This window comes from Colobus angolensis, unplaced genomic scaffold, assembly GCF_000951035.1.
Source record: "Colobus angolensis palliatus isolate OR3802 unplaced genomic scaffold, Cang.pa_1.0 Scaffold82, whole genome shotgun sequence".
NCBI classification, from domain to species: domain Eukaryota; kingdom Metazoa; phylum Chordata; class Mammalia; order Primates; family Cercopithecidae; genus Colobus; species Colobus angolensis.
Genome location: NW_012122043.1, coordinates 7,410,993 through 7,429,056, shown reverse-complemented (window position 1 = coordinate 7,429,056; position 18,064 = coordinate 7,410,993).

Here is an 18,064-nt window from a genome sequence, read left to right as displayed (position 1 = left end):
CAGTGGGCCGAGATCAGGCCATAGCACTCCAGCCTGGGCCACAGAGAGAAACTCCATCTCAAAAGAAAGAAAGAAAGAAAGAAAATGTCAAGGAGAAAGGAGCTAATCTAACAGTCTCAGCCCCTTCCCCGCAGGTACCTCAGCCTATTTGTAAAAGCCATGAACCTAGAGAAGCAGAAAAAATTTAGCTATAAAAAGCCTGAGGAGCCACACAGGGCTTCTGGCACCATCACAGCACTGGAGAAATTCTTAAAAATGAAATTCAGGGTCTGACAAGGAAAAGCTGTCCTGATAACAGCCAGGCACTTAGATGGGGGCCCTGGAGAACCTCATCCTAATGCAGTGTTTCTCAAAGTGAGATCCATGGATCCCTGGGGGTTCCAGACACTCTTCCAGGACATTCAAGAGCTCAGACGATTTTCATAATATCCCTTGCCTTTCTCACTGAATTGACATTTGCCCTAATGATGCAAAAGTGATAGTAGATGCCTCCCCCCAAATTAAGGCAATGTCTCCAAAGTCATAGGAGTCACTGTATTCACCACCAGCAGGCACTCACAGAAAAGGAACAAACAAGCAAAGTTAGTTTCCCTTAAGAATACCCTTGATGTTGCAGTAAAAATGATTAATTTTATTAAATCTTGACCTTTCAGCAAACATTGTTCTAATATGCTCTGTGATAAAATGAAGTACCTGTGATGAAAAATGAAATGTGATGGTCGCCTCTGGGAAAAGGAATCGTGTGATTTTTTTTTTTTTTTTTTGAGTTGTTAGCTGCATTAGCCTCTTTTCATGGAATGACAATATTCCTTGGAGGAACAAGTAATAGATAAATAGATCTATATACTATCTATTTATCTACCTATAGATGATACCCATAGGTAGATAGATCTATCTACCAACTGAAAGATAAATTATGGTTAGACTTTATTTGAAAGACATTCTAAAAAATGTACAAAGTGAACCTGTCTCTTAAAGGAAAAAAATACTGAAGTATAGCATATAAAATTTGAATTTAAGTGAAAATTAGAAAAAATTCAATTTTTTGGAAAAATTGAATCTGTCACCAGGAACTTGGTAGCATCCCAACAGCAAAGGCTTCCCTGATAGGACTGATGATGATATTAATGAATATGCTGTTTTGATTTTGTATAACAAAATGTGTCAACACTTGCAAGATTTATATAAGTCAACGACAAATATTTTTTGAATGACCAATGAATGATGTTACAAAATCATGCATCCATAAAAGTTTCATTTAAAGAGCAAGATAGAATAATGACTTTCCAAGTAATAGAATACAAAAAGTTTCTTAATATCGTTTCAGATTTCACGTTGTGACCAATCTTTAAGAAACAACCACTTGTGGACTTTTGTTGTAGTATTAAAGAATAACCACAGTCTTCTGAAAAGGACATTGAAATACTCCACCCTTTTCCAATTACATATTGTGTGGAGCTGGATCTTCCTTACATGCCTTAATCAGAACAACAGATTGAAATAGATTGAACACAGAAGCAGATATGAGAATCTGTCTCTCATTAAGCCAGAAATCAGAGAGATTTGAAAAAATGCAAAACAATGTTACTCTTATGACTAAATTTTTTTTGTTTTTGAAGACAGAGATATTTTTCGTGAAATATATTATTTAGACTAACATGGAATAGGTTTATGATTATTGATTATTCTAAGTAAATAATGAGTAATACTTTGAGTAATATTTGAGTAATAATATTTTGAGTAATAATATTTGAGTAATATTTTGAGTAAATAATTATTGATTATTTTCAGTAAATAATAAGCAAATGTAAAACTTGCTCAGTGTTTCATATGGCAAATATTAATATATGTAACCCATGTTAACAGAAGCTCTTTGGATATCCCAGTAATTTTTAAGAGCATAAAGGAATCCTGAGACCAAAAGGTTTCAAAATTACTTATCTGGAACAATTGTCAAAATTGGCCATATGCCAGGCCTTAAGGCAAGTCATGACAAATCTCAGTTTTGAAATTATTCAGAGTGTGTTCTCTCATCATAGTATAATTAAGTTTGACACCAATAAAAATACTTTAGAAATCCCCAGTATTTAGAAATTAATCCACTCACTTTTCAATATTCTATGTCAAGAAGATATTCCAATAGAATTTAGAAAATATTTTCAAGTAAATTATAATTAAAAATGACATGTCAAAATTCATAGTGTCTAAATAAAGGTGTACTTAGAGAAAAACTTATAGCACTAAATGCGTATATTAGAAGAGAAGGTGAAAATAAGTGGTCTAAATATCTATTTAGAAGAAGTAAGAACAACAAAAGCAAATTAAGTCCAAGAAAGCAGGAGGGGGGATAATAAGGTCAGAAGTAATGGCTTAAAATACAAATATTCAATGGAGAATCAGCATAAAATAAAAGTTGGTTCTTCTTTGAAAAAATCTAAAAATTAATAAATACTTAAAGCACTCATCAAGAAAATTGGAGAAGGCATAAATTATCAAAATAAAAAATAAAAAGTGTCATTAAATTTTAAGATGATATGAGAAAAGTATAAAGTTTAGAAAATCATAACTTACCAAAACTGATAGAAATAGAAGACACGAATAGTTCTATACCTATTAAAGAAATTGAATCTCTAAGTCAAAATCTCCCTATAAGGAAAACTCCAGACTTGAATTCATTCAAATATTTTAAGAGGAAATGACATTAATCTTAAACATTTTCTTTTTCATAGAATATAAACATCTCTTCATTTGATGAGGAAGAAAAGCTTTGATGAAGAAACTTGACAAGAACTTTACAAGGAAGAAAAATTACCAACCAATTTCTCCTATCAACGTAGACGAAAAATTCTAAACAAAATGTGAGCACATTGAATTCCATTTTATATAAATAGGATAAAACATTATGACAAAATCAAGTTTATTGAACAATGCAAGATTGGTTTGCTATTCAAAAATCAATGAAATATGAATACATATGTAGAGAGACTAAATGTTAAGAAACTCGTGATTCAAATCCAACATATGAAGAGCTTGGAAATCTTCATATTAAAAAAAAACTGAACAAACTGAAAATCAGCAGTTCTTCATCCATCAGAGAATGAGGTCCCAGGGCAATCTGCTGCCTTGAAAATGAAAGAAGTAGACAGACAGATACAGAGAATTTCAGCTTAAAAGGAGCAGAAGGTCTCAGCTGGACACGTTCAAGTCTAAAACTCCAGGAGGGGCCAGTCTTGGAGACGCCACACAGCTGGGAATTTCACCTCCAGAAGCCCTACCGTTACTCGAAAGGGGTCTGAGCAGACACCCAGAGAGGGTTCTTAGATCTTGCGCAACAAAGAACTCCAGGCAAGTCCATAAAGTGAAAACAAGTTTGTTAGAAAAGTAAAGAAACAAAAGAATGGCTACTCCATAGGCAGAGCAGACCCAAAGGCTGCTGGTTGCCCATTTTTATGGTTATTTATTGATTATATGCTAAACAAGTGGTGGATTATTCATGCCTTTCCTTTTTAGACCATATAGGGTAACTTCCTGACATAGCCACGGCATTTGTAAACTGTTGTGGCGCTGGTGGGAGTGTAGCAGTGAGGATGACCAGTTCACTCTCATTGCAATCTTGGTTTTGATGGGTTTGGGCTGGCTTCTTTACTGCAACCTGTCTTATCAGCAAGGTTGTGATGACCTGTATTTTGTACCTACCTCCTATCTCATTCTGTGACTTAGAATGTCTGTCTGGGAATGCAGCCCAGTAGGCTTCACCCTTTTTTTACCCAGCCCCTATTCAAGATGGAGTTACTCTGATTCAAACACGCCTCTGACACTGCCAACTACTCACTGTGAAGGTCCCTCATACTCCTCACCCAGGGAGGGAGATAGCAACCATTTTAAGATATGGCCAGAGCATTTTGCTCTCCTTAACTGCTGCCCTCAAGGGACAGCATTTTGCTAGAGCCTAACTTGGGATTTTATCTGGGCCTAATTGGCCTGAGAGAATGGAAATACTCAGTTCGGGCTCTAAAGACTGAGCCCTGATCAGAGGGCTACAGGACGCCTCCCTCCTCCTTACCTCATTGCCTTCTCAATAGAGCTCCTGTGTAATAATGGAGGATCAAGAACTGCAAGGCTTACACCCTATTTAAAATTTTTAAAAGTCTCTAGGAAAACCCAAAGACAACAGGGGAGACAAACTCAAGAGCACTAGAGGAAATTTTAGCCTCTGACACCGCAGCCACGGTAAACAGTGTTGACAAAAAGAGTCAAACTGTAAAATATTTTAACAGATTTATTCTAAGACAAATATGAGTGACCATGGCCTGTGACACAGCCCTCAGGAGGTTCTGAGAACATATGCCCAAGGTGGTTGGGGTGCCACTTGGTTTTATATATTTTAGGGAGGCATGAAACATCAATCAAATGTGTTTAAGAAATACATTGGTCTAGTTCAGAAAGGTGGGACAACTCAAAGCCGGGGGAGGGGGACTTCCAGGCTATAGGTAAATTTAAACATTGAGTTTATCTGAAGACCTGGAATCAACAGAAAGGAAATATTCAGGTTAAGATAAAGGATTGTGGAGATCAAGTTTTACTGCGCAGAGGAAGCTTTCAGATAGCCGACCTCAGAGCAAGCGTGTTGTAAAATGTTTATTATCAGACCTAAAAGGGTGCTGGGCTCTTAGTTGATTATCTCCTGGATCTGGAAAGGAAAGAAGGGAAAAAAAGGGGAAAGGAGATTCTCTATAGAATGTGGATTTTCCCCCACAAGGGACGACTTTGCAGGACCGTTTTAAGATATGACAGAGAAATGTTTTGGGATGAAATATTTTGATTCTCTTCCTGTTATGCCAGAGTTAGATTGGAAGGTAAGTGACGATATACAGGGTTAAATCAAACCCATCTGGTGAGAATTTATGGTTTGTAGGGCATGACTCCCCAGACCCCTTAGATAGGAATTTAGGCAAGACGAAAAAAAACAGAGCTTAGTCCTCAACAGTAAACACAGCCCAACACCTAATCAGATAAACATAAACTTCACACTCACTTCCTATATACCTCAGTTCCACTCAATACATCGTGTTGGGCTTTCAACAAAAATATTACAAAGTGGCTAAAAGCCCAAACACACAGTCTGAAGAGACAAAGCAAGATCAGAACCAACTTTTGCAAAAATCATGAGAGTGAGAAAAATCTGACGCAGGGAAATTATGACAGTGAAAGAGATCTGACTGAACTGGCTCCATCTTGCCTTTAACCTCCAAACTGCCCTTGTTTATTCCTGGGCGTAGGCCAAAGTAACTTAGGGAGAAATTAATTTATAGATTAACTTTGAAGCAAAGATAATAACAGCCCCTCCCTGAAAAAAAGAAATACCCCTTCTTGTCTAGGGACCAAACTGCCTTTGTAAAACTAACAAATTAGCCACAAGATTAGAAATTATGGCACAGGAGTCACACATCCAGAGTCCACAAGATTCCTAACCTCCCCAATTGCTCCTATAGATAACGCTACTATTGTGAAAGCTAAGATTGGTGTTTAAGGTATTCTTCAGACCCTGCATTCTGCTGGACCAGCTGGCACCACCCAGACCAATACATTGGCTCATCTGGTCTTGTGAACCCCACCCAGGAACTGACTCAGTGCAAGAGGACAGCTTTGTCCCCTGTGATTTCATCCCTAATCCAACCAGTCAGCATTCCCCATTCCCTAGTCCCCGCCCACCAAACAATCTTTAAAAATCCTAGACTCTGAGTTTTCAGGAAGGCTGATTTTAGTAATAATAAAACTCTATTCTCTAATTTAGCTAGCTGTGTATGTATTAAACTCTTTCTCTATTGTAATTTCCCTGTCTCGATAAATTTTCTCTATCTGGACAGTGAGCAAGAACTCATGGGATGGTTACAGAACCAAACTCAGATATGGCAGAGATTTTGAAATTATCAGAAAGGTAATTAAAGTAACTACAGTAGGCCAGGTTCAGTGGCTCATGGCTGTAATCCCAGCACTCTGTGAGGCCGAGGTGGGTGGATCACTTGAGCCCAGGAGTTCAAGATCAGCCTGGGCAACATGGAGAAAACCTGTCTCTACAAAAAATTAAAAATTTAACCAGGTGTATTTGAAGCCAGCCTGACCAACATGGTAAAACCCTGTCTCTACTAAAAATACAAAACTTAGCCAGGCATGGTGGCGCATACCTGTAATCCCAGCTACTCAGGAAGTTGAGGCAGGAGAATTGCTTGAACCCGGGAAGTAGAGGTTGCAGTGAGCTGAGACTGCACCACTACACTCCAGCCTGGGTGACAGAATGAGACTCCATCTAAAAAAACAAACAAACAAACAAAAAACTTAACCAGGTGTAGTGGTGTGCCCCTGTAATTCCAGCTACTCTGAAGGCTGAGGTAGGAGGATAGCTAGAGCCTGGGGAACAGATGTTGCAGTGAGCTGAGATTGCACCACTGCACTCCAGCTTAGGTGACAGAGTAAGACCGTGTCTCAAAAAATGAATAAAATAAAAGACTACAGTTAATATACTAAGAATTTTAATGGACAAAGTGAACAACAGGAAATAGAGCCAATGGTTCATATAGGCAGAGAGATGGAAACTCAAAAAGGGAAAAGAGTTAACAGGAAATGCTAGATATCAAAAGCACTATAACAGAAATGAAGAATCCTCCTGATGGGCTTATCGTAGACCAGACATGTTCAAGGAGAGAATCAATGAGCCTGAAGGTGTGTCAATAGGAGCTTCCACGACTGAAATGTGGAGGGAAAGAAGAATGAGAAAGATGGAACAGAATATTCAAGAACTATGGAATAATTACCAAAGAAAACCACAAAACATCATTGAAAGTAAATAAGATATAAATAAATGAAAGAATATACAATGTTCATAGATTGCAAGACTCAAAATTGAAAGATGTTCATTCTTTCCACATTTACTCAGTACAATTCTGATTAAAAACTTCAGAAAGTTTTTTTCTATAAAAACTGAAAAACTGATTCTATAATTTTTATGAAATGCAGTAGTACAAGTGCAGCAAAGACAATCTCAAAGAACAAAGTTGGAAGTTTCAAATGACTACATATCAAGACTTATTATGAAGTCACGGAAACTAAGACACAACTAGAGACAAATGGATGAATAAAACAGAACAAGATCGCAACAGTCCACAAAATGTCACTCTATTTATGGAAAAGGTTACATATTATAGCAGTGGGGAAAAGTTGATCTTTTCACTAAAGTCAACTGGGCATATTTATTTTTAAAAATGAATCTTGACTCCTTTCTTATATTTTAAACAAAAATCAATTCCATTTGGATTATAGGCATAAATGTGAAAGGTAAAAAATAATAAGTTTCTAGAAGAGAATTTAAGAGAATGTCTTCATGATCTTGGGTAGCCAAAGTTCCTTTTTTAGGGAACAATGAGTCCTAAACATAACAGGAAAATAATACAAATTAGACTATTAATATTAAGAACTTGTGTTCAACAAAGACAAAATTAAAAGAGTGTAAAGGAAACCATAGAATAGAGAAAACATATGTAATAAATGTATCTGATAGAGAATTCAAATCTACTATACATAGGGAAGTCTTCAAATCAATTTTAAGAAAGAAAAAGCAGACAACTAATAGAAAACTGGACACAAGACTGAATTTAACTTCACAGAAGATACAAAGTGTTCAGTAAACACATGAAAAGATGCTTAATATCCTCAATTGTCAGACAAAATACAAATGAAAGCAATGTGATAGCAGCACACCCCATCACAATGACAAAAATGGTTTCCGACGTGGAGCTATTATGAATAATACTGCTATGAATATATTTGTACATATCTTCTGGTGCATATTTGCACAAAATCTGCTGGTTGCATACATAAAAGAAGAAATGCTGGATCATGATGTATGCATCTATTCAACCTTAATAGAGAGCCCTAAAGAAATCTCCAAAGAGGTTAAGCCACTGTCCACTCCCAGCATGCAGGGAAGAGCAGCTGGTAGCAAGAACGTGAAGTAACTGGAGCTCTCACGTTCTGCTGTTGGGAGTACACAGTGGCATATCCTCTTCAGGAGTTTAAAGTATCTATGAATGTTAAATAGATGCTTACACAGTAGTTCAGTATTTCTTCTTTTAGATATACAACTAACAGATTTTATACCAATATGTGTCAAACGATAAACAAATCTACTCATGGCAATATTATTCATTATAGCCCCACATCAGAAACAATCTCAATATCCAGCCATAGGAGAATGGGTATATAAATATGGGCCTGTTCATAGGAAGAAATTCTCTATAATAATCAATACAAATGAACTGCAACTATATGAATGAAGCTCACACGTATACTATCAAAAGAAAGAAGTCGGCCGGGCACGGTGGCTTACGCCTGTAATCCCAACACTTTGGGAGGCTGAGGTGGGTGGATCACAAGTTCAGGAGATTGAGACCATCCTGTCCAACCTGGTGAAACCCTGTCTCTGCTAAAAATAGAAAAATTAGCTGGGCATAGTGGTGCGTGCCTGTAATCCCAGCTACTTGGGAGGCTGAGGCAGGAGAATCGCTTGAACCCGGAAGGCAGAGGTTGCAGTGAGCTGAGTTTGTGCCACTGCACTCCAGCCTGGGTGACAGAGTGAGATGTCAGAAAGAAAGAAGGAAAGAAAGAAAAAAAAGAAAGAAAGGAAAAGAAGAAGGAGAAGGAAAAGGAAAGAAGAGACAGGAATCAGACATTAAAAAGTACACACTATATGATCCCACTTATCTCAAATTCTAGCATGGGTAGAACCAATCTATGGTAATAGAAGTAGGAACAGTGGCTGGTGTGGAGAGGTAGAGGCCTGAGAGGTGACACGGTGTGGGGGACCTGGGGGTGGGTATTGTTGGTTAGCTTGATCTGTGTGCTGGTTGCCCTGGTGTGGCCACTTTGTAAAAGTTGATCAGGCTAGACTCCTACGATGCGTGCACTTTTCTGTAGGTGTATTAGATTTCAGTGAAAAAGCTTGCTTTAATGAACAATCTCAGGGAGAAGAGGTGTGGGGATCACCTTTACCTGGAGGCAGAGGAGCAGGAGAATGTTCTTCTTCTTCTTCTTTTTTTTTTTTTTCTTGTTTTTTTTTTAGATGATGTCTTGCTCTGTTGCCCAGGCTGGAGTGGAGTGCAGTGGCTTGATCTTGGCTAGCTGCAACCTCCACCTCCTGGGTTCAAGCAATCCTTTTGCCTCAGCCTCTCGAGTAGCTGGGACTACAGACATGCACCACCATGCCTGGATAATTTTAAATAGAGATGGGGTTTCACCATGTTGACCAACTGGTCTCAAACTCCTGGCCTCAAGTGATCCGTCCACCTCTGCCTCCCAAAGTGCTGGGATTACAGGCGTGAGCCACCACTCCCGGCCAGCAGGACAATGTTCTAAAGAGCCTACATACAGTCTCTATCTGCCTCCTTCTGAGGAAACAAACAAAAAAACATTTTCCTCTTGTGGGCAGACAGGATAGCCTTTTTGTTCAGCCTTGTGTTATTCACAGATCCCAGAGCAGTGACTGACCTGTGGTGACTGGGGAGTCAGTACATCTTTGGTGAATGAGAAGCAAAAATGTTTTTCTTCTCCACTGAGATTCTCTTTTCAATGGCTCTCTGTGGAGACCAGGAGGTATTTTCCATCTCTTGCATCTGGCCGGTCCTGTGACCTGCCTGGGGCAGCTGAAACGGCAGAAGCAATGCTGTGCCTGCTCTGGACGTGTGCCCCCAGAGGCCTTGCATGCTTCCTCTCTGCTGTTGTGGCTGCTCAGTGAACAAACCCAGCCATCCTGTTGAGGAACAAGAGGCCACATGGTAGGGGACTGAAGTACCTCAGTAGAGAGCCAGCCAAGCCCAGAAGCACAGCCCCTTGACTGGCCTGAGGTCACTGCAGACAGGCGAGGGAGCCCAGGCAGGACCAGAACCACACAGCTGACCTGTAGATGCATAAGCTGTAATTCACGGTTGCTATTCTAAACTGCTTAGTGGAATAGTTTGATACTCAGAAATAGTTAATTGACTAAACAACCACGGGCGGCTTTCGCATAAAGTATAATAAAAATGGAGCCTCTGTGGTTTGTAGTGCAACCTGCATACGCCAGATGCAGTGGCTCTGGAAAGCGCTGTGGGCGTGTCAGCTGGCTAACCCCACTTCCAGCCTCTCTCCCTTGTTTACCTTTTCTATAGAAGCTACATATGCTTCACTGACGTCCCAGCTTCCCTGGACGCTGGGTGTGGCTGGCCATAGGACACTGCTCTGGTCAGTTAGATGTAGGCAGACATCTGCTAGCGACACCTCTCTTCTCTCTTCCTAATTGCCTGTGATGCCCGGAGGTGCCACAGCTATTTCTAAGGCAAACCTGAGAGATTCCCTCATAGTATCATGGAAGACAGTTGCCAGATTTAGCACAAAAGAATAAATGAATCAATAACGATTAACTGAAAGAAATGCCAGACATTCAAATACCTTTAAATTGGAGATAAACAGAGTTTTTTTTTGTTTGCTTTTTGTTTTTGCTTTTGTTTTTTTTAAGACAGAGTCTCGCTCTGTTCCCCAGGCTGGAGTGCAGTGGTGTGATCTTGGCTCACTGCAACCGCTACCTCCTGGGTTCCAGCTATTCTTCTGCCTCAGCCTCCTAAGTAGCTGGGACTACAAGTACACCACTGTGCCTGGCCAATTTTTGTATTTTTAGTAAAAATGGGGTTTCACCATGTTGGCCAGGTTAGTTTCAAACTCCTGGCCTCAAGTGATCAGCCTATCTCAGCCTCCCAAAGAGTTGGGATTACAGGCATGAACCGCCATGCCTGACCCCCAGAGAATAATTTTTTAGTATTATAAGTATATCCCAAATTTACCATTTTCTCAAACTCCACCATGGAGTCACACATCAGCCCCCAAATGCCTGGGGTACCCATTCAGAAGCTTCTTGTACATGACTGAACCCCCATTTCCTTGCTCTTCTGAGGGAGGAAGGGCTTCCCGCCACTCCAGCTGAATGCAATGCTAGCATATTTTCAAACTGATGGGCAGAGGACCCTGTGCTAGTCCAGAGGCTTGATTGACAGCCCTATCCTTTCAGTGTAGGTATTGATTGCTCTGCTGTCTTCTATCTTACAGTGCTGCCAGTGGAAAACCTGAGAACAGTTGCATTTTCTTTTAAGTATTATTTCTTTCCCTTTGGAAGCTTGTAAGATTTTCTACTGATTCTTGCTGGGCAGTGACATGGCCAGCCTAGGTTCACTGGGTATCTCTTTCATGAGTCCTCAGTGGAACTTGGGTGACTGGTTTTACCTATATACTCAAGTGATTTACAACTTGGAGAGTTATTTCAAGCATCTGCTTCGTGAATTCCTCTCCTACACTGCTACCCTATCATTTTTCTATCAGATTTTTTTTTTTTTTGAGACAGAGTTTTGTTCTTGTCACCTAAGCTAGAGTGCAATGGTGCGATCTCGGCTCACTGCAACCTCTGCCTCCCAGGTTCAAGTGATTCTCCTGCCTCAGCCTCCCTAGTAGCTGGGATTACAGGTACCCACCACCACACCTGGCTAATTTTTGTATTTTTAGTAGAGACGGGGTTTCACCATGTGGGCCAGGCTGGTCTCGAACACCTGACCTTACATGATCTGTCCGCCTTGCTCTCACAAAGTGCTGGGATTACAGGCGTGAGCCACCGCGACCAGTATGGTTCTGACATTCCAGTTTCTTATTTTGTTCCCTCAGACAATTTTCATCTGCAAATGTTTCTCTGGGCTTCGAGATACATGTCTTCCACTTAATCTTCCAGGCCACTAATTTGTGTTTAAGTAGAGGATGTCATCCCTTTGAAGATATATGCTTAATTTTTTTAATTCAAAAATAATTCTTCAGTTCCAGTCCATGCTGTAATTGGATTCTGAAGCGCTCTTACTGATTTTTGGTTCAAGTCACATCTGCCCCCAGCAGCAGGCCTGTTTCTGTGCAAGCTGACTGCATATTCTTCCTCTCCCTGCCTGTTGGGATGTCTTAGATGGATGCCTTGTTTCCCTGCCTTGCCTCCTTGCAGCTCTCTTCACCCTTGGAGCCATGCTTGGAGGCTGCCTTGTGTGTGGCAGCCCTCAGGTGGTGGGGGCCCAGCAGTCACTGCTCCCATGGGCGCTGATGTGTAGTTTGGGTTGCTCAGTTCCCTGCCTGCAGCTGGGAAGCAGCACCCAGGTCCGAGCTTTTCCCATTGCAAGACTTGCTCTCTCATCTCTCAGAGGTGGGCCACTAGGATCACCTGATCAACTTCCCTGAGGCTCCTCTGAGGGAGACCAGTGGGTGCTCCAGGACAGAGCACACTGGCTAGTTCCACCCTTCCAAACTGGTCCCTAGGTCTCCAAGAGCTCGCTGTAGGCACTGTGGAATCTCACCCCAGGGCTCTGCCTCAGGCACCCAGGCCCTCCCTAGCCTGGAGAAGACCAAACTTCAGCCTCTCACAATCTTAAGCTTTCTCATGCCTTGTAGCCCAGCTTTGGCTGAGCTCAGCAAAGACAGTTGATGGTGCATTCCAGAGACTGAGAAAAAGACACCATGGGCAATCTGTCTTCCCTACCATTTTCCCACAAATGCCCAGGCCTTGTACTTTTGACACCTTTTATTTCTAAAGTTTTAAACTTTGTATAATTTTGTATTACATTTTTAATCAAAAAATAGTTTTTCTTTTTTCGAGACAGGGTCTCACTCTGTCGCCCAGGCTGGAGTGCAGTGGTGCTATCACAGCTCACTGCAGCCTTGACCTCCTGGTCTCAAGCAATCCTCCTACCTCAGCCTCCTGAGTAACTGAGACTACAGGCATGTGCCACCATGCTCAGCTAATCTTTTGTTTCTTGTGATGGGGGTCTCACTACGTTGCTTAGGCTGGTCTTGAACTCCTAGGCTCAAGCAGTTCTCCTGCCTTGGCCTCCCAAATGCTGGGATTACATGTGTGAGCCATCACACCTGGCCTAAAATAAATATTTTTAACATCAAAAAGAGCTTTACTTAAAGCATAATAAAAAGAGAAACAAATGTATTTGACTTCATTAGATCAGGATTTTATAATTTCTGTTTGAGGGAAGGGAAAACATCCCTTTTCCCCTGGATGGTATGCTGACAAATCAAATGACAAAGGCAGGTTAATAGGAGGAAGTACATACAGCTTCATTAGCGTACATGGGGAAGAATCACAGAGCAACTGCCCCACTTGCAATGGTACATCTGATGCTTATATACCCTTCTTCTTAGGGGAGAGGGAGATGGGAAGGGGCAGATGATTTTAGGAGGATAGTAAATGATTTTTAGGGAAATTCAATGGACTTGAAGACATACACTGGCCTGGGACAAAGTCTGTTGGGCCCACAGAGCAGACAAAGGTTTGAAACGATCACTTGTGCCCAGCTGCCTACACAGACTTCAGCCTTTCTTCCTGCAATATGAGTTCAGTTAATGAAAACTCAGGGAGGGACCAAAGGTTACTGCTTCCTTCTTTGGCAGGTCTGGACTTCAGACAAATAAGGAAGCTTCAGAGAATAAGTCCCCCTGCACTTTGGGAGAGACATAGGATTGAGAGACGGGAAGGGCTAAGACGACATCAGAGACACCTCGAGGCCTCTTCTTCACTTCAGCATGTCAAAGTGTCATATTTTGGAGTATCAGTTTCTGAGACCCAACATTTCTTACTTCTAAGATTGTGTTTAGCAAAAGAGTGGAAACCACTTGTGTCCAGTAGGCATGGACAGTTGAGTAAACTATGGTATCTCAAATGGAATACCATGACTATGAAGCTATAAAAAAGGGTGAAAATCTGTGTGCACTGATGTGGAGAGACCACCTGGTTTTAATGGTAAGGGGAAAAGCATGGTGCAGAAGAGTGTCTAGGGCTCTGCAAACTTTTCCTGTGAAGGGTCAGGTAGCAACTATTTTAGGCTTGCTGGTCACACGTGCTCTCTGTTGCACTGCTCAACTCTGCCATATTATCAAGAAAGCAGATATAGGCAATACATAAACTCATGAGTGTAGCTGAGTTCCAGTAAAACTATATTTATTGCCAGGCACAGTGGCTCATGAGTGTAATCTCACTTTGGGAGGCCAAGGCAGAAAAATTACTTGAGCCCAGGACTGCAGGACCAGCCTAAGCAACATAGGGAGATCCTGTCTCTACAAAAAATAAAAATAAATATCCAAGCATAGTGGCATGCACCTGTGGTCCCAGCTACTCAGGAGGCAGAGGTGGGAGGATCACTGGAGCCTGTAAGGTCAAGTCTGTAGTGAGCTATGATCATGCCACTGCACTCTAGCCTGGGTGACACAGTGAGATCCTGTCTCTACAAATAATAATAATAAAAGAAAACTAAACAACAAAAAAAACTCTTGTACCTACAACAACAGGTAGAGGCTGGATTTGGCCCATGGGTTATTGTTTGCCAGCCCCGGGTGCAGGAGGCACACCCTAAGGTGACTCCCAGTGCACTGAAGCCTTAGATCATCTACTGCCCTTGAGTTCACATAAAGCCTGACTTGCTTCCTAGCTAATAAGATATGGCCAAAATGAAGGGATTTTGCAAATATAATTAAGATCCCAAATCAGGTGGTTTTGAGTTAATCAAATGATATAGTCTAACTTGGGAGGCCCTAACCTAATTAGATAGAACTCCTAAAATAGGCTCCTCTTTAGGTTAGAGAATCTCTCTTCTGCTAGCTTTGAAGAATCAGACTGCTATGGATTTTATAGCTACAAGGAAATAAAGTCTGCCAGCAACTAAAGGGAGATTGCAAACACATCCTTCCCCATTCGAGTCTCTGATGAAAACACGACCCAGTTGATGTGTTAACTGCAGCCCCGTGAGACCTGTGCAGAGGACCCAGCCAAGACACACCCAGATTCCTAGCCCAGAGAAATGGTGAGATAATAAACACGCATTGTTTTAAGCCACTAAATTTGTGGTCATTTGTCACACAGCCTAGAAAACCCATACACCTGTTTTATGAAATCTGCTGTCATTTAGGTAAGAAGGGGAGAAAGAGAGCAAGACTTTTCAGAGTATGACTTTTTGTATTATTTAGATGTTTAAACCACATAAACATACTACCTACCCAAAAAGTTAAATCAAAAAAATTTTAATCTGCCTTCCCATTTCAGATTTGTACCTTTCATGTTTCCATTATTATTTATGTTCACAGTACCCTTTACCTTGATTCTTTTACCTGCTTCTTTTTCCTTCAGAATATCCTTTATTTTATCTCAAACCTCTATGTTCAAAAGGACCTTCTTTGTTTTTTTAAACTTGAGTTTACTTTGCTCAGTGTTGTTCTCCTGGTACCTAACGGAGGGACTGGCATGAGAGATGCCCCCAATAAATACTTACTGACAGAATGAATGAATCACAGTGACCCTCATCTTGGTGTCTGCACATGCGAAACCCACTTGAACAACTCCTGTACCTACAACCCCCCACCCCTGCAGTTCAGATTTCAACCTCCACTTGGAAAGAAAGAAAACTTCTCCACAGAACAAGCTGTCTTGTCGCCTCCTTACCTCCCACCTGCCATCAAGAGATGTTGATGCAACATTATTTCTTGAGGCCTTTTAAACATCTTTTGGGAATATGTTATGCAGAAAAGACACAGTGATGGCAATAACAAAACCCAGGCATCTGTTCTTCTCTAGCTCATTTTCTGAAAACAACTTTCCATTTTCCTAAATACTCTCTACCAGCTGACCTATCCTGTTGTAGCCACAGCTTGCAGGGACAGAGTCAGAGTCAGAGTGAGGAGATTATGTCTCAGTCTCCCTGTCCCCTGCCCCTACTCCAGGCCCAGCCCTGCCAGTCAAGGCAGCCACCCTACCCTGATTAATTCCCATTTTAGGAGGCACAAAGAATCTGCCATCAAGCTATCCACCAGGCTCACAATTTGCTTGGGCTGACATCCTGCAAGTGGACCCTCTGCTTTGCTCTGAAGACAGGAACCCCAAGGCACACTTGTCTCCCCATAATTAATAACCTATATATATATATTTTCTTTTATCCTCTTCCATGGACTAGAGTCTAACCTCCCTTCAGCCCATGATGGTCTCTGGAGCCAAAGAGAGGGTGGTAGGAGTGGAGGGGAGAGATAACAAAAGGCAAACAGCAGGCTGAGCGAAACCATCTAGAACCCAGAACCATGTCCCTGAGTGTGTATGAGAATCTGAGGGAATGGGACAGGCTGCCCTTGGGATTTCCCTGAACTCTGAAGAGGAGCTCTCCTGGCCTAAACCAGAAGTGACATGAGCTCAGGTGTGGGGGCGGGCCTTGTGCATGCACACGCATGCGTGCACACACATGCACACACGTGTATGCACAGATAACAGTCTTTGTCCACAGTTAGGTGCCCTGTGGTGCTAATCTGAGGTTACTTGACCTGTCCTATCAGAGCAGCTGCATCGGAACCCCATACAGCCTGGGAGCAATCACCGCTTGCTGAGAATACTCCCACAGCCTATTACCAAGCTCTGGGGCTCTCTTGCCAACTCCTAGGTCAAATTTCCTCGCATTCTGTGCTCAATCGCCTGGTAGACAATAGCTGTCCAGCTCCCAGGCACCCTGTACTCTTCTCTTGGCCAATCTGAGCACCACCTATGTTCCCAAGCCCACTGAGAGAACACAAAACACAGTCGCTGGTTAGAGTTGGAGAGAGGGGAAATATCAGTCACAAAGGTGTACCAGATTTTCCCAAGTGGCCATAAAATATTTCCAGTGGGATCTAAAATACCAATAATAAAGAGAAAAAATCTCACAATGTAGTGTTTTTTGTTTTTAAAGCAGGTTATGAAACAGTATGGACTACAGTCCCACTTCTCTTTATCCACTTTGACAGTATTCTAGGTTTCCTAACTCTACACACACCTGAACTGTCTTCCTTTATTCTCTTGCAGCCATGCTGGTCTCTGGAGCCAAAAGGAGGGTGGTAAGAGTGGAGGGGAGAGATAAGGAAAGGCAAAAGGCAGGCTGAGCAAAACCACCCAGAACCCAGAACCGTGTCCCTGAGTGTGGACAAGGGTCTCAAGGAACATTTTCTCTGCATTTCTACTCAAACTTCAAACTAAACAGGTCTTACATTGAGGTGGGGACCTCCCCCCAGAAGTTCCTCCTACATCAGAAAAGATGACCCCCTTTTTCCTGATGCTCAGAGCCATCAATACTCCTTTGTCTCTCATCCAGCACCTAATTCATCTGCAAACCCTGTTGGCACCACCCTAAATATGCAGCCAGAACCTGATCAGGAGCCCCCATGGTCACCCACCTAATTAGGGGGGTGGTGTTGCAGGGCTCCTGCTGTCTCATACAGTGGCCAGGGTTAAACTTTTCAAACACAGATGGTGTTTCTCCCATTTATCCCCCACCTTCTACCACCTCCCTGAGAATAGCATCCTGCTCTCCTCTGATCATATCTCTCTGCCCTTGCTATGTAGAATGTGCATCCAGCCCAGGGCCTCTCTAGTTGCTCTTTTCTTGGCCAAGAAACACCTCTCCCAACATGCCCTCTGGCCACAGGCTCTCACTTTTCTGGGGCCCCTGCAAGAGAGGGCTTTCTTAAGGCTAGAGGTGAAACAGCATGTCCCAACATCACTAGCCCCTTCCCTTGCCCTGCACAGCCCTAAGCCATCCATCCTCTTAGATATTCATTTGTTTGCTTTTGGTCACCCCCACCCCTCTATAGAATGGGTGCTCTATAAGAGCAGGAATGTTCGTCTGTTTTGCACAATGCTGCATCCTAAGGGGATAGAACAGTGGCTGGCACATTAAAGAGCACCTTCTGAATATTTGTTGAATGAATGATCAGGGGAACACACTAATTAAATATATACCTATAGGAAGCAGGATGTGGGCACTATTTTGAGGACCAGGGGGCCAAGACCACTTGGTTTCTTTTGTCTGTTTTTCTGTTTCTACTTCGAAAAGCCTCCTGGGGCTGTTGGGAAGTGGGGAGGGAATGGAGGTTTCTCTAGGAAGGAATGGTGTTTTATTCTGCTCCGTCCCTACTCCCTTCCCCTTAGCCAGGTAACTGCCAT